Raw genomic sequence first — 22,038 nt, forward strand, 5'->3', positions numbered from 1 at the left:
TAATCAGTTTCATGTTATTTAAATCAAAGGTTAATTCCTTAACTCAATGAATCTAACATTCAATTAAATCACTCTAATTCCTTAGATCTGGTTCAATTAAATGTTGCTTTAAGTGTTAGAAACCAGAAGAAGATTGCAAGATCAAGTTATCTTATCCCTAAGAAATCTATAATTCTGGTAATTGATTCATATATGAGAAACAAGTTCAATTTTCATTGATAATAGTTTCTTTGTAATTAGCTAATCAAACTTCCATTCAAACACTACGTAAAATGCAGAATCAATCACTCAATCCATTCCAATACTCAAAATCTAGATCCATAATTGATTCAACACATTCGTTTTGGATTTACAATCCCTAACTACGAAAGGTTCAAGCAGCCATTACAACAGAAAAAGAGAAAAAGAAAGAAGAGGAGAATGAACGCAGAAGAAGAATCTTCAATCGATCTTCAATCTGATTCATCTAGGTTGAAGTTCGATGTTCATCCCCAATCGCTCTCTCAGACTCTCTCCACATCAGAAAACTAAATGGAAATGAAAAATGAACAAAAGATCTAAAGTTCTGAGCTTTTATGCAATTTATAGGTTTCCCGCCATCTGCGCATTACTACTCCTCTTCACTAAAGTAGTAATGCAGAAGCTTATCTGATGTTCTCTGAGACTGGAACAATTACTTTCCTTCATAAAGGTGGCAACGCTAGGAGTCGAGATGTGCGCCTGTTCACTTTCATGTGTAAAAGTGGCCACGCGCAACTTGCATTGCTACATGTCTCTCTCGAACAATCACTCTTGTTAACGAAAGTGATAACACACTCCTCGCTCTGATTGAAGCTTCTCTGAATCATTCACTTTCATCAATGAAAGTGGTAACGCGCATCTGTGCTCTGAATGAAGTTCCTCTAGAATGTTCACTTTCATTAGTGAAAGTGACAACACGCATTTAGCTATGATTGGAGCTTGGCTGGAACGTTCACTCTCACCAGCAAAAGTGGTCACGCACACCTGTGCTCTGCTGAGAAACTCTTTGGAACAATCACTCTTGTTGATAAGAGTGATCACGCATAGATTCCACTTCACTTTTAAGCTCTAGATCAATCACTTTCACCAGCGATAGTGATCACGCCCAGCTCAAACTCCATTAAACCTTGTTCCTTGCATCTAGTTTTGCTACTTTTCTTCTATCCTTCCATTGATCTTCCATCTTCATGAACTTTGCTCAGAGTTTCCTACAAAAACATGATTGAATTATTAATTTCTACACAGAAAATTCATAAATGCTAAAATAACTATCTACTTAAAAAAAACCTTTAATCATTCTATTTTTATGAGTTTTAATGCTTTTTTCCTCATATTTTCTTTATCAAATGTATTAAAACTATAGTAAAATACTAGTAAAAATATGGACTCATCACCTACTAAATCTCTTTTATTAGAGATTATTTTAAATGAAACTACAGTTATAGCTTAACATCCTATTCTAACTCATTACCAATAATAAACAACTTACATTGACAATCATCATATGAAAGCACATACAACAATTCACTCAGTCTTGGCACATGCATATGACATACATTTCTATATTAACTTGTATGTTATACAACATGTATCATATTGTCTTAATTAATATGTCACAATACATGTGTCCTAGTTGCACTCGTCGATGTACTACAACATATATATCGTAACAACATAAATCGATCTATTACAATGCATATATTATAATTATACAAATTCTATACTATTTCACATCTATAATACTTTCATATTCATCATACTTTCATAATCATTGCCTCTGAGATCCCTTGAGGACTTCATAGAATAGATAGCTGTTGCTTAGCCGCAACATCACGAATACACGTGTGTCAACCCAGTCTCTTTAAGTAAAGGTATAGTCAGGAGTTTTGTCAGGAAATGAGGGTGTGACTTGTGAATGCTTTTATTTACAGCAATTCATTATGCACCCATTTATAGTTAACATTCACCATCCTCATTTATTTTCCAAATCTTCTCTAGACTCTATACCCTCAGTGTATCTCTGTAACTATCTATACTTATTCTCTTTCTCTTTCTCAATATTTCTCATTTTTTAGTTCCATATTCTTTCTATCGATCAACATGTCATAATACATGAGTTATGATTTATATAAATTCATGGATCACAATATATATATATATATATATATATATATATATATTATAATACACCCTTCAACGTACCATAATATATATCATAATCACACTTTTCAAATTATTTTGACCCACACATCATAAGCATACATCTCATTCTTTCGCAGTTATATTTTATTTTATCTTTCATATATCACATGCTTTCAAAATAAATCAACACTTCAATTATTCATGTGAATTTACCCAATTCGGACACATATCAGCTATCAAATTATATCTATACTTATTGCATCATGTCAATCTAACATAGAAAATTATTACACAATATCACACTATACAATTAGTACAATATACTGAATGCCAGATACCTTTGGACCCAGTCTAATTCGCACAATCTCAATATGGTCTTCTAACCTAAAGTTCGGTATTTTGTGTCTTTTATTACTTAACTCATATACATCCTAAATAACTTAGTCCTAAAACTTCTTAATGTTGTTCTAATTACCAAAAACACACTTTCACCATATGATTTCATAAAAATTTATAGATTATTACTAAAATAGGTTACTTATATTCTCATTGTAACGCCTTCATTTTCTTTATTTAAATAAACAAATTTTGATGACAGATAACATAATCTATTTCTATTCATAGATTTAATAATAGAATCAAGACAAAATTTTATATTTCCTTCTTATGAAAGTTTCACCGGATTCTAAAAGAGTCAAACTTCCAAGGGAAATGATTTTGAAAGGTAATAAATAAAACATAAACTCACATTTAGCAACTTATTTGGTTTACATTGAATACATACAAATTTAGAGTTTCCGCTAAGAACATTGCCAAAATATTCTTTACAACCAAGATTTGCTCAAGTATTTAAGTTCTAAAATATGACATTGAAATCATTTACAAACTTTGGTCATTATGAAATATAATTAAATAAAACAATACAATTTTTTTTTCAAATCTTTTCAGTCGCTACAGAGCAGTCTTCCTTCCAATACCCTTGGATTATGATCCTAAGACAGACCAAACATCTTTGTCTCTTCACTTTCATTACTTGAAAATATTAGTAAGAATGAGTATCTTCTGCCCCAATAAGTCTCTTGTTTAATATAAGCAAAGTACTTACATGTATATATCGTACTAGGAATATTACTTAACTTGGATTAAATTAGAAATAACACTCAAATCTTCCAAGTTGCCATCACAAAGGAGCACACACAGGATAAACTATCAATCATGTTCACTACTTCAAATCATGCATCTTTTTACTAATCTGCACGTCATAATACATGTATTATACCATGTATATCAATATGTCACAACACATATGTCCTAATCGCACCCGTCGATGTATTACAACACATATATCATAACATCAACCAAAATGTTACAATGCATATATTATGACTGTATAATTTCTATACTAACTCATACATATCACACTTTCACATTTATTTCAATTTCATATTCAATGCCCCTGAATCCCTTGAGGACTTCATAGTTTAGATAGTCGCAGCAACACAGATACACGTGTGCCGACCCAGCCTCTTCTAGCAAAGGTATAGTCAGGAGTCTCGTCGGGAAATGAGTGCGTGACCTGTGAATGCTTTCATTTTCAGCAAATCATTGTGCACTTGTTCATACTTAGCATTCACCACCCTCATTTCCCCAAGATTTTCCAAATCTTCTCTGAACTTTATACTCCCAGTGTATCTTTGTAGCTATCTAAACTCACCACCAATATTTCTCATTCTTTTCCACACCCTTTGACAGGGTAACGTGTCATAATACGTGAGTCTTGACCACATAACTTGGTATATTACAATACATATATTATGAGTACACTCTTTGGGTCGTACCACAATACCTGTATTGTAATCACGTCCATTCATCTATTCTGACTCCCTATTATGATCACTTTTTTTAGCATTTCATTCACACATGCGCTCCCTGCACTTAGCCACGCTACTGTGGCACCGTGATTACATCACACAGAAAATCTTTCTTTATTTAAGAATATTCAAACAATTGTATCAATAACTTGATTTCACTTATTTGGCATACCCAATTATCAAATAGCATAAATATATCATACTTTACAAATTACCATCAGTCGATCTCAACATGCCTCAATCATCATAACATTCAGCAAATCACAGAATTACCAACAATTTCATACATCACACAATCAATACAATATGCCGGAGGTCAGACACCCCCGGACTCAGGCCAAATTGTACATTCCATCATTCACATTTTTCAATAATAATAATAGAATCGTATATCCTAAGGTTTAGCATCATTCCAACTACCCCCAAACAACGTTTGCTTATTAAAATTATAGTGTTCCTTCAAAAAAGGTTTATTTGTAGCCTTTATTACAATTTACATTTAGATAGTTATCAAAATAGTTACGGGTTTCCCATTTTAAACTACCCAAGAGAGGTTAGGGTTTGGGCCTTAGAATGGAGACCCACCACGAAATTAACGGTAGAAACACCTCTCTCACAGATTCTTACCCTAAACACATGGAATAATCCATGAGAAATCAAGATAGATGAAGAAAGGGTAAAAACTAAGAATCCTAACTCAATATACTTACCTCTAAATGCGATTCCAAACTTCAATCTAGGGCACCAACGAGATTGAAAGAACCGATGGTAGAGAACGAAGAGAGAATGGGAAATGTTTTTTCCCTTACCCTAAACTCCTTAAATATACAAGGTGTCGCGACTATGCTCTCTTGCTACAACGAAAATCTCAGGAAAAACTACACTCTAATTTCTGCAGAATTTCACTATAGCGAGACTGCACATAGAAATGCACCCTTCACTATTGCTCTCTCGTTACAGCGAGAAAGCCACAATGTCACCCCCTTCTCCCAAGGCCTTCTTACTACAACAAGAACACCCCAGAAATACCCACTTAATCTATTTTCAACTAGTTCAGCACATTCAATCACAATGCACAATCAGCATCCACATTCATCTAACGTATACGCATATATCCACCTCATGCATTCACACCACCATCCAATACGCATCATCCTCGCATACTCAATCATACAAACACATGGAAAACCCTATATATATATATATATATATATATATATATATATATACATACATAGTAATTAAAATACTATTACAAAATCCAGGGCGTTACACTCATGGGATCACTATATATGTATATAAAACTAAGGCTTGAGAATACTCCCCTTACCTGAAAATAGTTCCTCAAAGCTAGTTCTGCGAGAGATCTAACCGAGAGGTTCCACGATATCAGCAGAAATATCGTTCGGAAGATGAAGTTTCCTAAGTATTTCAAGATAGATATCTTAATATGTGAAAAAAATCGAAGGAAAGGAATAAAATAGAGATCTGAGCTCCGAGAAACTTACTTGGATCCAAATGAAATCGATGTTTAAGCTCAGATCTAGAAGAGATTCAAAGTTCGATAGAGTTCTCCCTAGAGAGAGAAAGGAGAGAAAACAGAGAAAACAAAGAGAGAAGGTTGTTTGGTGTGAAATGAATGTTTTTTAGACTAAGGTTCCTCAAATATCCTTTCAAACTCGAGCAACCTCACTTGAGTAATAAGATTCTCACTTGAGCGAGATTCACCCTTGCTTGGGCGACCCTTTTTCGCCTGAGCGAAACAACCAGATAGCAAAACTATTCATCTTTTTTATATTCTCGCTTGAGCGAGGACATTCTCGCTTGAGCAAGATACAATCTCGTCTGAGCGAGGTTGAGTCCAAAAAACACCTTATCTTTTCTGCGAATCCTCGCCTGGGCAAGCTCTATCTCGCTTGGGCGAGCTGCTCACAGCCTGAGCGAGACTCCTTTCTCGTCTAGGCGAGAGGACAGTTGGGGCAACTTTATCTCATCTCGCTTGAGTGAGAGAGTTCTAGAACGTTCTCCTTTAGGAAATCCTACCTCGCTTGAGCGAGATACCTTTTATCCAAATTCCTATTTTTCTCACACTAGGGCAGCAAAATTAAGGGTGTTACAATTCTTCCACCCTTTTAGGAATTTCGTCCCCGAAATTCACTTACTGATACTCACATTCCTAAAACTTTTCAAAATCTCAAAAATTTAACAGATCTAATAATTAATAAGACTCTTCTTGAAATACCAATTTCCAGTCTATTTGTTAAATCTTTTCCAACTTTGTACCTATCATTTTTCCTCCACACCAAAAACTACACAATCTACCTTCGAGTTTGATGAGTCAGCTAACATTGCAGCAGGACCTTATGTCCTTTGTTTATCCTTCATACCACCTAGCATCATACATATATCTAAACTGCACTGTAGTGATGTTACATGTCTATGAAAACTTCAAGGAAAGACACACTGCACTCCCATTATTAGATTCAAACTTTAGAATTCTTCTTCAATTAACACTCTTTTTTAGTGTCAATACTTAGATGTATATTGATTTCTTATTTCCCATTACCTTTACCGTCTTTACCTTACTGATAAATCTGTAATTAGCCTTTATTTGACAGCTCATATATTCATATTTGACATTTATTTTATTTGAAGTTTACACTAATTTATATATTAATTATGCAGTTTGGTATAAAGATGCCACAAGTAAACTTTGGGTACATTTTGGGCCTAAATTAATGGAAGTTAAAGCTTCGCAGCAGTCAACACACCTGATCGCGAGTGTCGCACTCGAACAAATTATTAAAAATCGAATTGCATAAAAATTATGTAGTAAGAAGTGCAATCTGAGTCGTCTCCCAATGATAATAATGTTATACAATTATGAATTTGGATGGGGTTTGATTTATAAAATAATGCTGATTAGAATAAAAAGTTAACAAGAATTTAAAACTCTAATCCAAGAATTTAGAAGAACTATGATCATTCTATCACTGGATTCTAAGAAGATGCATCAACCAACAAATTAGTGATTAACATTGAATTCGAATGAAACCTCAATTCAAATTAAGCATTCACATGAAAACCTTCATGCATTCGATTAACACATAATTACTCAAATTTCAGAAACCTCTAGAACCTAATTGATTTGTATTAATTTAATTCACCAATGTCATTAATCTTAGATCTCAAACCTGAAAATCTAATTCACTTTAATTCAAAAATTAATTACATACATCAACTGAATAATATGCAATCAAACAGCTGCACAATTATCAATCCAAACGAATAACTTCAATTTGAAATCATAATTAGCAAAAGGGAAAGAAGGAAAAGATGAAACTGGATTTGTGATTGAATGAATTACGAAACCGATCCTCAAGAATGTCTCAGTCCTTTTTTAATCCTTGGATTAGATGGAAGTCTAATCCTCTATTAATGGAGGAAAATGAAAGGTAAAAACGTGAGAGAAGAGAAGAGGCAAAGAAGAAGAGACAAAAATCCTAAAACTTGTATTTTCCTAAAGAAAAATAGCCTACCCCTTTTTCAACCTCCTGCCCTAATTTAAATACAGGCCTTTTTAAGGGTCAAAACAAAAAATCTAATTAATAATTATTCGATTACATTAATCCTATACTTAATAGCTGTCTCTGGAATCCTTATTTGTTCAAGTTTGAATTTTGGAGGGAAAGTTATGCTTGTAAATACTGCCCAGTACCCATGCTCAATCTGAGAAGATATTGTGTGGTATTTTTGGCCGTGTAGATCTGTCCGATTCAATTTCTGATATGAAGAGAAATTATAGCCCTGGATGTTAGCTTCAAAAGGCAACTAGAATGGGCTTAAACGGACATCTTTGGACTGAGATATGGCCCAAATACTGCACCAAGTTAGAAACCACGAGTGCATATTTTTGACTTTTTCCAAGCCCAATTTCTGCTTCTTAAAATCAGAATTGGTTTCTGACCTCCCATAGGAATTGTGTGTCTTTCTCTCAGTTTTCCTACAAATAAAGAATCATAATGAAATGAGCTCTACAACTCAAGATATGGCCCAGAAATCAAAACAGTATCAGAATTTGCCTAATGCTGGAAAAATTAAATAAAGCCCAAATAAAATTCAATCATCATAAAATGATCCAATTCAAACCAATTAGGCACAAAAGAGGATTGATTAACTAGGAATAAGAGGAAATAAGATTGTAAAAATTCCAATTGATCATCGCCCAGACTCTTTCAACAAGCACGAGGGTGCTTCTAGCCCATGCATGATCGTGCTTAAGGCCTTGTACGGCCATGCTCATCTACGGGTAGCCCAGGAGACCTCAGGCATCATAGGGGACATCGTTTTACACCTTGGATTTTGCTCTTTCACCTCACCTCTCTTCTAAGGGGATCTTTGGCATATTCTTGGCGAGACTTGGAGCTTGGAGCGACTGTACTTGAAGACTAGAAACTCATCTAATTCTAGTTTGCTTTTCTTTATGGCTTAGTGATGGACAAACTTTCTCATGTTGTGTTTAAAAGATTTGTCACAAATCCTCATCAAAATTTAAACAAATTAATGTAGTACTAGGGTTACCCTAGATTGTCTCCCATGAACATTGGCTATTAATCTTCACTAAATATGTTGAAGGCCATAATTGAACAAGCAATTAAAATGGGGGGTTTTGTGGTTTCAAATTAATATAAAGAGCAATAAGCAAACAAGTTTAATTAATTCAAACAATAGAAAATAGCAATCCTTAGTTCATCCACAAAGATTATATCCTCATTCCACTCAAGATTTAACATTCATCCTCACTCCCATGAATTAGGTTAATTTAACAAGCGAAAATCAACCTTATGGTCCTAACGAAATTATCAATTTTCTAGGCTTTAATCCCTCATCCCAAAGTTACGCAACCTTAGAATTAAACCTAAGATTAAGCAATCCCTAGTTTAGAATCTCCTTAAAATGAATTAGGGTTAATTAAACAATATCCCCCTCATTCACCATTAATTCAATTCAAGAAACAAGGAAGAAGTAATTCATAAGAAGAAAGAAATTATATTATCATTAAAATGAAGGAACTCAAGAATCCATGTGAACTCACTAAGGATTACACAAAATTAGCCCTCCATGGAAATGGGGGTCAAAAACATAGTTTGGAAATGCAAAAAACTCATTGGCATTAATGTAAAAGCAAGAGAAATGAGAAACCAAACCCTAGGTTGGACCCTTGGCTGTCACCCAAGGTTGCCCTAAGCTCTAGAAAATGTCCTAAATTTAGTAAAAAAGAGAAAAGGTACAAAAAGTGTAAGAACTCCTTACCCTAATTTGGTAAAAATCTATTTATACTAAGGCTGACGCCCTCCAAAGTAATTACTTTCATTCTTTCATAGTAAACACGCGCAGCATCAGTTAGGTTTTGCCTTTCTGTAGTGTCTACTATCAACTTTGATAGTAACCACGCACAACACTGAGACATTTTAGACTCTCTGGAGTTGTCACTATGAACTTTGATAGTAACTACATGCAGCACCTTCAATTCTGCATGCTCTGGAGTGATTACTATAAACTTTCATAGTAACCACGCGCAGACTTAATGGATTTTGGGGTGCTGTAGTTGTCACTTTTAACTTTTGAAAGTGATCACTTTGGTCCCTTTGCTGAAAGTAGCTTGTTGTAGTTGTCACTATCAATCTTGAAAGTAGTTACTTTCACCTCAAATTCCTCAAAATCCAATAATTCTTCAAAATAAGCTTGGGGATTCCTACCACATTATTCAAATAATCAAAACATGTAAAATAAAATATCTAAATCAATGTAAATTAACCAAAAACTAAGAATTCTATATTATTTAGCCTAATTGGAATATTCATCTTATTTACATTATCTAAGTCTATTCTTTTCTATAAAAAGTAATAAATGATGTATAAAAATTTAGTAAAATGTGGATTCATCACTTAGTTTATGATTGTTTTAGTTCTTTTCTTTAGTATGAGTGACTAAGTCCATAGCTATGGCTATGGGAACTATCGTTAATGAATTTATGAGATTTTGATGTTTGAATCTAAATTTGATTTCCATTTTTGTGATTAGATTTTATCCTATTACGCTTCTTTCTTAATCCTAAATTAATTATATCGTCAGGTGACCGTACCTCAGTTAATTAATAGATCTATAGGGTGAAACAAGACAAAGAATTAGGTAAACCAAACCAATCTTTCTCTTCTAATCGTTATTAAATTAACAAGTTCATAGGCTCCTTAAAGTTTCTTAAATTGATGTCTTGCATGACAATTGGGGATGCTAATTTAGAGAAAAAATATTAATATTGCATGACCATTGGGTATTTATAGTATTCGTATGAATGATTGGCAATCACAAGGAAATTCGATTTAGAGTTAAACAAAAAAATAACATAAAGGATTGAATGAGAAAACCCATATGCGCTAGGCTCCTCTCCGATATGTTTAACCAAGACATGCATTGTATTTCTTACTCTTAGTTTTATAATTATTTTATAAATTTTTTTTTTAATTAATCTCATATCTTTGAAGCTTAAACAATTGAATTAGAAAATTCTTAGTAATTGGAAATCAATCCATGTGGGATGATATTTCAGAAACTTAATTTAAAAATCCTTTATTACTTCTTGATGGGTACACTTGCCCTCCAAACTAGTTTTTGGCGCCGTTGCCAGAATTACTTTTTTAATATTAAGAAAATCTCAAATTTAATTGATTTGAGCAATTTGTGTTTTACTTTATTTTAATTCTGTTTTGTTTATTGTTAAATTATTTTTTTATATTTTATAAATTTTGTTTTTATTTTATTTTAATTTTTTATTTCATACTTCGTTCTAGTGTATGCTCACTCGTTCTAAGTGCTCTACAACTTGTTTATTTGATCCGAAAATTGAGAGAACAACGCGTAGACAAAGAAAAGAACTGAGAGAGCAAAGAATGATAGAGGGAAGAATATCAATTCAAGATTACATGACGCCCACTGCTAGAGACACTCCCTGAAGCATCACGATCCCTAATATGGAGGCAAACAATTTTGAATTGAAACCAACACTCATAACCATGGTCTAGAACTCGATACAGTTTGGAGGCATGCCTAATGAAGACCCCAATCTCCATCTGACAAAGTTCCTACAATTAACTGATACCATTAAATATGGAGTCTCCAACGATGCTATTCGACTCTGCCTTTTCTCCTTCTCAGTATCTGAAAAAGTGAATGCATGGTTTTCCTCACTTCCAACCAATTCCATCATAACTTGGGAGGGCCTCACTCAACAATTCTTGGGAAAGTACTTTCCCCATCAAGGTCCTTTAAGCTTATGACAGAGATATGTTGCTTTCAACAATATGAAGCAGAATCTTTTTTCAAGGCATAAAAGCAGTTTGGAGAGCTTTTGAGGAGAAGTCCAAATCATGATTTCCCGACATGGAGACGGGTGCAAATCTTTTATAGTGGCCTATCAATCACCCCCAGGGCTACAATTGATGCCACAGCAGGAGGGTCCCTCATAAGAAAAGATCCAGATGATGCATACAAACTAATAGATGAGATGACATCTTCTAGCTTTCAGTGGCACACCGCTGACTCTTATGACATCAAGAGGAAAAAGACTGCCCTAGTCTACCAAGTAAAGAGCAGCATCCCACTAATGAACCAAATGGCAACCCTTGCAAAGCAACTAGAATCTTTAATGAATGCTCAAGACCAAGCTGTAAGAGCTCCTGCAAGCCCAGAATTTAAGCAAGAGGAGGCAAATTTCATGGACAATCATAGTTTGAGTTGGCGGAGTAATCCTTCTAATTCTTAGGAGAATGGTTTTGAAAGCCAAAATTCAAGTGTTTATCGCCCTCCCCATATGCAAAATCAAGGAGCAAGACCAGAAGAGAAAGAATCTCCTAGATCTCAGTCCAACTTTCAAGAACAGATGATGCAATATGTGCACTACTCTGATAAAATGATGATAGAGCTTGAATCCAAATTGGACCAACATGTTGAGAGAACTGATAAGAAGTTCACAGAGGTCAAATCTGAAATACAAGCCAACTCTTCTAAGATGAGTGCATAATTGGTCAAAGAGTGATGGGAACATTGGCATCTCAGCCTAAACCTAATCCAAGGAAGCAATGCAATGTCATCACTCAGAGAAGTGGAAAGAAATTACAAGAATCGCAGAACAAAAGCACATGCACACCCATGCTTGCTGAGAAGCACGTCCATGCTAATTCTACAGGCATGCCCATGCTAACTGATAAGCACGCCCCTTTTACAATAGAAGCACGACTGTGCTTATACAAGCACGTCCATGACATGATCAAAGCACGGCCGTGCATCACTATAAGCAAGCCCGTGCTTCAAGCGCAAAGCCTAAAAAAGATCAGAAGGAAGAGCCTCTTGTTCAACCAAGGTCTTATGAGCCTAAAATGCCTTTTCCATAGTGGCTGCAAGGTCACCCTCCTTATGATGAAGAGTTCGACAAGTTCTTAGACTTATTAGGCAAAGTGCACATTAATATGCCTTTCATTGATGTTATCTTCAAAATGCCAAAATATGCTAAATTTTTAAAGGAGATTTTGACCAATAAGAGAAAGTTGAGAGCATATGAGACTGTGAAGCTCACCCAAGAGTGCTCAGCTATAGTCCTTAAAAAGCTTCCACCTAAGCTTAAGGACCTGGGAGTTTTACTATTCCTTGCACAATTGGAAAAATTCATATTGATAAGGCTTTATGTGATTTAGGAGCAAGTATTAATCTTATGCCTTATTCTGCTTTCAGGAAGCTTGGAATGCATAAACTTAAGCCGACCTCCATGTCACTTCAGCTGGCAGATAGGTCGATCACATAACCCAAAGACATAATGGAGAATGTACTTGTAAAAGTTGAGGAATTTATATTTCCTGCTGACTTTGTGGTACTTGACGTGGAGGGTGATGATGATGTCCCTATCATACTAGGGAGACCGTTCCTGGCCACTACAAGGGCCATCATAGACATACAAGAAGGGAAGCTCACACTGAGGCTAGATGATGAAGAAGTTGTACTTCAAGTTTTCAATTCTTTCAAGTATCCTTCTAGCCAAGAGTCTTGTCGCTTTGTGAGTACTGTGGATGCTGCTTCTCCTTCTCCAATTTATGTAAAGCATGGAACCCCAAGAAGAAGGCTAAGGAGGAAGCAATATAAGAAGAAGAAAAGACAAAAACTTAAACCATCCGTTAATAAGCCTCCTAATTTAGAGTTTAAATTTTCTTCTCTTTATTCTAATCTTCATCTTATGAATAATATTTTTTATGAAATAGGTGTTGAGGAGGCAAAGCTGTTGGGGAGACAATTACATATCAAGAGACTCACCTCTGAGACTCATGCCTTCTTCCCACCTCGCTTTAACAAGAATGTTAGGCTCGTAACATTAAACAAGCGCTCCTAGGAGGTAACCTGTGTCTTTTATTTTATTTAAATTTTATCTCTTTTTGTTTATTTTAATTTAATTTTGCTATTGTTATTTTATTTTTAGAACAAAGAATATACATATTGAAAGATTTCAAGAACTGAGTTGATTGTTCCCATACACACTTTTGAGTTCTGATCTAAAAGCACGCTTGTGCTCATCCCATACACGACCATGCATTCAGTCACAATTATGAGAGAAAGCTTTACATCATAAGCATGGGCGTGCTTAAGATTTCAGCATGGCCATGCTCCCTCACCTGAAGCCATCGTACCAAGAATTATAAGGGAACCACTTTCCTTTTATTCAATTGCCCTTTTTGCATGCTTTTAATTTGATTGCTTTCAAACATTGAGGACAATGTTTTGTTTTAAGTATGGGAAAGTAGTTCATAATTAAATGATTGTTATTGCATGTTCTTGGGTAAAGTGTCTATGCTATTTTTTTATGATAATTTAAAAAAATTTCCCTTATGGAACTCAATTTTTCCAAATAGAAGAGCATGTTAAGTGATTATTATTGGCATTATACTTTCATTTGGAAACTAATAATTAGCTAATTTCTTTACTTTTATACTCTACATTAAACTTTAACCCACAGATGTGAATTTTGAGCCTTAAAGGAGATTCTATCTTAATTTAATTAATTGTACTCATTTCCTCATTGTTTTGTGTCATTATCTCCTTAGGATTTGTGCTCTATAACTTGACTTAGAACCAACTTAAGACTTTTCTTTTTAATTGCATGTTTTAATGTGATTAAGGCATAATATGATTTTTATTCTTGGCTTTCTACATGTTTGAGATACAACTAGTTGTCCACTTTGAGCTTTATTGATTTTCTTGGTCCCTTGCGTTAAATTTATAGAATGTTTTGATGACCTTGAGTTTACAAATGGAGTAATTGAGTTATTGAATTATTTGATAAATTCTTCTCTATATCTCTCATGTGCAAAAGAAAAAAAAATAAGTATGAAAAACAAAAAAAATATAGCAAAAAGAAAAGAAAAAGGGTTATTAATGAATGAAAGCAGAGAGGAGTAAAGATATTAATTATATGTAAAATATAAAAATTACTCCAAGAACATCATTTGTAAACTTAGGGGATGTTTATAATTTTTATAATTTATTACCCCTTTGTATATGTAACATCCTAAATTTTACTCCCTCCATGTTCATGTGTGTTAGCACGATTTAATCTGTTTCAAAGGTAATTAAATGTATTTTTGCAAAATTTTACGATATTGGTAAAAGTACTTATTTTTATTTCGCTAAAATAATTTGTCTTTAAATACATGTTTGATTTATTTTTGAAAAATGAGATTTTCTAATACTTTGAATTATTTAGAATCCCTTAAGTATAATTGATTTCTAAATTTCTTACACACCAACAAAGGTGGTGTAGTGGTGTAAGGGCTAGTCCTTTACTTTGGACTTAGAGGACTTGGGTTCAAGTTCGATTAAGTTAAATTTTGATTTCAAATTTTTAAGTATATGAATTGTCCATGATGCCCCTGCATGATTTTAAACGTATGTGGCAATTCCTTGGTCTTCTTACGGACATGCTAATGTAGGTGGCAAAACCAAGCTATGCATTATTTCTCCTTCCGCAAAGCTCTCTCACTCTCTCTCGATTTGTCTTCTCTCTCCCTACCATTTTCTCTCATTTTGCAACAAGCATTGTGCTGGAAACCAACCTCCTTCCATAGCCAAAAACCTTGAACACTCTCCCCTCCATTCTTTGAGCAAGATTTTCCTACTTTTCCTTCTACAAAACTTGAAATAGCAACCTCTATTGCACCAAGGAAACTCATTTATTTTGCCCTTGCATGTTGAAAGGAGTGTGTTGATTGTTTTCTGAACATCCAAACAAGGTAAAAACACTTTTTCATCTTTCTTTCTCAATTTTTCACCAATCAAAGAAAGGAGATGAAGATTTTGCACCTCTTCCATGAAAAAGCATGGAGCTTTCTACGTCCAGCCACTGTGTGAGTCAATTTTGACCATCTGAACATATTTTGTTTGAGCTAACTGACACGAGGTTGTACACGGGTCAAAATAAACCTAATTACTATAGTACGGGGTAAGCAACTAGGGTCGTTTCTCAAAGAATCACAATGGAAAATTAATCTATTTGGAGAGTGTATAAGACGAGTGAGGTTTGTTTATAAAGGAAACAAAAATGCACTTAATTATAATTAGAATAAAGAGTGAACAGAAATTGAAATTCTAATCCAAGAATTAAGAAGAAAAATGACTACTCTATCACCGGATTTTTAAGAGAGTACATCAACAAACAATTCGGTAATTAACAATGAATCTGAATGAAACCTCAATTCAAACTCAGCATTCACATGAAGACCTTCATGCATTTGATTAGCACATAATTAATTAAAATTCAGAAAACTCTAGAACCTAATTGAATTGTGCCAATTTAATTTACCAATGCCGTTAATCGTAGTTTTCAAACCTGAAAATCCAATTCATGTTCCTTAAAACTCAATTACATACATCAATCGAATAATACGTAATCAATCACATGCATAATCATCAATCTAAACGAATAACTTCAATTCAAAAATATAATTAGCAAAAGGGAGAGAATAAGGAATAGATGAAACCCGAAATTGTTATTGAATTTATGCCAATGTAGATCAATCAATCCTCAAGAGTGTCATGTCTCTTTTAATCCTTGAATCAGATGGGAATCTAAGCCTCCATCGATGGAGGGAAACAATTCATGAAAGGGGAAAAAAATGAAAACAGAGAGAAGAGAGAGGAAGGAGAAAAAAAAATATGAGGAGGCAAAAAAAAAAAGAACAAAATTCAAAATTCCAAATTCAAAATTCCGTTCGTCACTTTGTTCCCTTTTTTCGGCTATGAAAACGGCCTCTTTTTGGTTCATGGCCTTAAGGACAATTCTACCATTGGATGTTAGCTTCAAAACGCCACTAGAATGAGCTTAATCGGACATCTGTGGACTGAGATATGGCCCAAATACTTCACCTTGGTCAGGATCCGTGACTGCAGCGTTCTGACTTTTTCCAGGCCTAGTTTCAGCTTCTTATCATCAGAATTGGTTTCTTACCTCTTCATAAGAATTGTGCACCTTTCTCTTAGCTTTCCTACAAATCAAGAATCACAATTAAAGGAGTTCTAGAACTCAAGATATGGTCCAGAAACCAAAACAGTATCAGAATTTGCCAAATACTGGAAAAATTAAATAAAGCCCAAATAAAATTCAAACATCATAAAATGATCCAATTCAACCAATTAGGCACAAAAGAGGATTAATGAGCTAGGAATTAGAGGAAATAATGTTATAAAAATCCAATTGATCAAATTCCCCCACACTTAGCTCTTGCATGTCCTCATGTAAGACACAATCAAGCAAATAAAAACATGTAACCTACAAAATCATAGAATAATCAAAACAAATAAACAAATTCTCCAATGAATCCTTAGAAGTGCTGAACTAAGGGACACAAGATCAAATAAAGCATCAAGAGTTATACAACAATCAAAAATCAAACTCCCAACCTCTTAAAAATGCAAGCCAAGCAATATCATTCAAAGTGTATAGATCAAGCATGAAAGATCGCACAAGATGGTGTATACAACTCAACTCTCAAGTGTATAGTTCAAAGTGTTTCACTCAAGTCACCTCAAAAGACAATGCATTACCATAAGTTTGTTAATCTTCTATTTCTCCACTACTTACAATCATATGCAAACACAAATCAAGAGGACTTTATTCAATGGTTGTAATGGGGCTAAGGTAAGGGTAGGGAAATATGAGGATATGACAAGATACAACTAAAGAGAATAGGAATAACATTGGTCCTTAGACAAATCAAGCGATAACATACATTTATTCTCCTTGGACTTCCTTTTCCCTTCATCAAAATTTCCCATTTTCTTTGTAATAATTTTTTTTTTCTTCTTTTTATTTCTTTTTCTTCAATTTTTTTTCTTCTTCTTGCATTTTTTCCGAACCCCCACACTTGAAATGCAATAACATTAATGAAACCAATGCACTCCCTATTCCCTAAGGTTAGGTATAACATGGTTTTCCACTTAAAGCTTATAATGTGCTAGAAGCCAAAGAATGGTCCATAAAGCTCAAAGGGGCTAAACAAAGGGCAAAATGCAAGGTAAGCTATATGGCCAAGTGGGTAAAAGTTTGAAAGAAATACCTCTATCATGTTCATAATTGCATATGAAAATTGTAGACTCAAAGAAAAATCAAAACAAGTTCTAGAATGACAAAATCTAAAAGGGAAAGCACACAAGAAAGAAAAGAATGGCATGAATTCCAACCATCCAAAAATAAGGCTCAAAAGCTCACAAAGGTAAAGTCTAACATACTCAATCATACAAATCAAAATCAATCACCCAATTCACATATATCAAGAGGAAGAAGTAATAATAAAATCATGTAGGAACTCTATCCTCCTTAATAACTAATGCCTTAACTCAACAACTTCTAATTCAACAAAGGAAAACAAAACAAAACAAAAACAATGCTAAATAATAAAGTTACTCTCCCCCCCCACACTTCAACTTTACATTGTCCTCAATGTAATGTATAATGGAAATGTAAAATATAGTAAAGAAAAGGCAGAGGGGAACTCCCTAATCAAGCATAAGTGGCCGCTAGCAAGCGGACCTCCTCAATGTTCTCCAAAGGTGTGTCTTCATGAAAAGGCTTCAAGCGGTGGCCATTCACTGTGAATACTTTATCTGTTCCAGGCTCCAAAATCTGTATAGCACCATATGGAAAAATCTTAGTTACTATATAGGGGTCAAGCCACCTAGAACGAAGCTTACCTGAAAAGTGCTTGAGGCGAGAATTGTAGAGAAGCACTTTCTGGCCTATGGAGCATTCCTTTCGCAGCAACATCTTATCATGAATGAGTTTTGTCTTTTCTTTGTACATGCGGGAGTTCTCATAGGCTTCCAACCAAATCTCCTCTAACTCCTGAAGTTGGAACTTCCTGTGAAGTCCGGACTGGCTCATATCAAAGTTACAGTTCTTAACTGCCCAATATGCTTTGTGCTCAATTTCCACCGGAAGGTGGCATGCCTTGCCAAAGACAATTCTATAGGGAGACATTCCCAAAGGGATCTTGTAGGCAGTGCGGTAATCCCACAGTGCATCTTCAAGTCTCTTGCTCCAATCCTTCCTGTTTGTCTGAACTATTTTCTCCAGAATATGTTTTAGCTCCCTATTTGATACCTCTGCCTGTCCATTAGTCTGCGGATGGTATGGAGTTGAAACCTTGTGAGTGACACCATATTTCTTTAGTAGGGATGCCATGTTCCTGTTACAGAAATGGCTTCCTTGATCACTGATGATTGCCCGAGGTACTCCGAACCTGCAAAGAATGTGTGATTTGACAAAATCTACAACAACATGAGAGTCATCAGTTCGGGTGGCCTTGGCCTCCACCCACTTGGAGACATAATCAACAGCCAACAAAATATAAACAAAACCAAATGAGACAGGAAATGGACCCATAAAATCAATACCCCAAACATCAAATATCTCACAAAACAATAATGGTTGTTGAGGCATCTCATTTCTACAGGAGATAGTACCCGTCTTCTGACATTGTTTACAATTCTTACAATAGGTGTAAGAATCTCGAAACAATGTGGGTCAGTAAAAACCTGCATCTAAGACCTTCCTAGCAGTGCGTTGTGGCCCAAAGTGACCACCACAAGCAAGTGTATGACAAAAATGCAAAATGGAAGAAATCTCAAGCTCTTGCACACAACGCCTAATAATCTGATCACTACACATGCGCCACAAATAAGGATCATCCCAGACATAATATTTAGCCTCACTCCTAAGTTTCTCTATCTAATGCTTTTTAAAATAAGCAGGCAATTCAGAGGCAACTAGATAGTTAACCAAGTCAGCATACCATGGGTCCTTACCTTGTAGCTCTAAAAGCTGCTCATCTGGAAAGTTCTCACGGATAGGTAGAGGCTCCAAAGTCTGTGGAATTTGACTCAAGTGGTCCGCCACCAGGTTCTCAGCTCCACTCTTATCCTTGATCTCTATGTCAAACTCCTGCAACAGCAACATCCACCTGATGAGTCTGGGCTTAGCATCTGGCTTCTTCAATAGGAACGTCAATGCTTCATGATCAGAGAAAACAGTCACTTTAGTTCCTAACAGATAAGCACGAAATTTATCTAAAGCAAAAATGATAGCCAGAGCTCTTTTTCTGGAAGCATATGCTATGACATGAGGGGTCTTTCCAATTCTCTAGGAAAGTACAGCTCCAACTGCAAGGTTTGATGCATCACACATGAGCTCAAACGGATACTCCCAGTTCGGTAACTGTAGGATAGTAGCAGAAATTAGGTGCTGCTTCAATTGATCAAAAGCTCTTTTGCACTCATCATTAAACTGGAAATCTATATCCTTCTGCAAAAGCTTGGAAAGTGGAAGGGCGATTTTACTAAAACCTTGGATAAATCGCCTGTAGAAACCTGCACGACCAAGAAAAGAACGCACTTCCCGTACACATGTAGGGTAAGGTAAAGAAGCAATAACATCAATCTTGGAACTATCAACAGCTATACCCTCACCAGAAATAACATGTCCTAAGACTACACCTTGCTTAACCATAAAATGACACTTTTCATAATTCAAAACAACGTGAGACTCAACACATCTCTTCAATACCCTAGCAAGGCTATCCAAGCATGCATCAAATGAAGTACGATAAACAGTAAAATCATCCATGAAGACTTCCATGCAATTCTCTAGAAAATAAAAAAAAATGCTCACTATGCATCTCTGAAATGTACCTGGGGCATTGCATAGACCGAAAGGCATCCTCCGGTATGCAAATGTACCGAATGGACAGGTGAAGGTTGTCTTCTCTTGATCCTCAGGTGCAATGTGAATCTGAAAATAACCAGAGAATCCATCAAGAAAATAGTAATGTGACTGACCTGCCAATCTTTCTAGCATCTGATCAATGAAGGGTAATGGGAAGTGGTCCTTCCTGGTGGCCTGGTTCAGCTTCCTGTAATCAATGCAGACCCTCCAGCTATTCTGCACTCTTGTGGGAACTAGCTCATCCTTCGAGTTCTTTACTACTGTTATTCCAGTCTTTTTTGGAACCACTTGCACCGGGCTCACCCACTTACTGTCTGAAATTGGGTAAATGATGCTAGCAGCTAGAAGCTTGCTGACTTCTTTCTTGACCACATCCAGAATCAGAGGGTTCAATCTCCTCTGAGGCTGCCTCACTAGTTTTACTCTCTCCTCTAACTGAATTATGTGCATGCATGTGAAGGGCTAATCCCAGGTATGTCAGCCAATGTCCAGCCTAAAGCATTTATGTTCTGCTTCAGAATGTTTAGCAACTTCTCTTCTTGTTCTGGTTGCAAATCCTAGGCTATGATGACTGGTAGCTTCTCATTTGGTGCTAAGAATGCATACTTCAAATTTTCTGGTAAAGGTTTCAGCTCCAAGGTGGGTGGCTCTTGTATGGAGGATGCTAATCTTGGAATCTGCTCTGTTTTTCTAATCTTAGTACCTGCAACGTGTGAAAAATCTTGCACAAGAGCATTATCATATCCCACAACAGAAAGATTAGCATAAGAGTTATTTCCACACCCCACAGAATAATCAGAATGTGCACAATCAGTATTTTCCACTACTGCAAAACTAGAATCAGAATCTGTTCTAATAACATCATAACTTAAACTTCCAGGATCAGCATGTAAATTCTGTGCAGACTCTGAACCATATATGCATGCGTTAAATTCGGCACAAACAGCACATAAATCATGAATTCCATCACAATATGAACATTGAAAGTCATCTCTAATGCCTACAATTTCAGGAAACTCAGCACACAAATTCTCATGCATATCATCAAGCAATGTATCAATGATGTCTAAATGAAACACAGAATGCTCTTCTGGTGGATATCTCATGACATCATGCAATTTAAAATGCACATTGTTATCTCCAAATTCCATGGATAAAGTACCAGAGTGTACATCAATCTTAGTTTTAGCAGTTTTAAAAAATGGCCTACCTAAGATCAATGTTGGTTGATTAACATCATCCTCCATGTTTAACACATAAAAATCAGCAGGAAAAATAAGATCATTTACTCTTACCAACACGTCTTCTAAAACTCCTTCAAGGTGTGCTGTGCTTCGGTTGGCAAGTTGGATCACCACTCCCGTTGGCTTGAGCTTTCCAATGTGCAAAGATTGGTAGACTGATTTGGGCATCACATTGATTGAAGCTCCAAGGTCCAACATGGCTTGACTGAATTGCTCGCTTCCTATGATGCATGGAATGGTGAAAGTCCCAGGATCCTTGCATTTTGGAGGAATGCTTGGCTGAATGATGGCAGAAACATTTTTACCCATGCTCACTTTTTCATTTCCCTTTAGCCGTCTTCTATGAGTGCACAAGTCCTTGAGAAACTTGGCATACTTTGGAATCTGTTTGATAGCTTCTAGGAGTGGAATATTGACTTCAACTTTCCTAAAAGTTTCCATGATC

The sequence above is a fragment of the Abrus precatorius genome, unplaced genomic scaffold (assembly GCF_003935025.1).
Source record: "Abrus precatorius isolate BTA unplaced genomic scaffold, Abrus_2018 Scaffold2, whole genome shotgun sequence".
NCBI classification, from domain to species: domain Eukaryota; kingdom Viridiplantae; phylum Streptophyta; class Magnoliopsida; order Fabales; family Fabaceae; genus Abrus; species Abrus precatorius.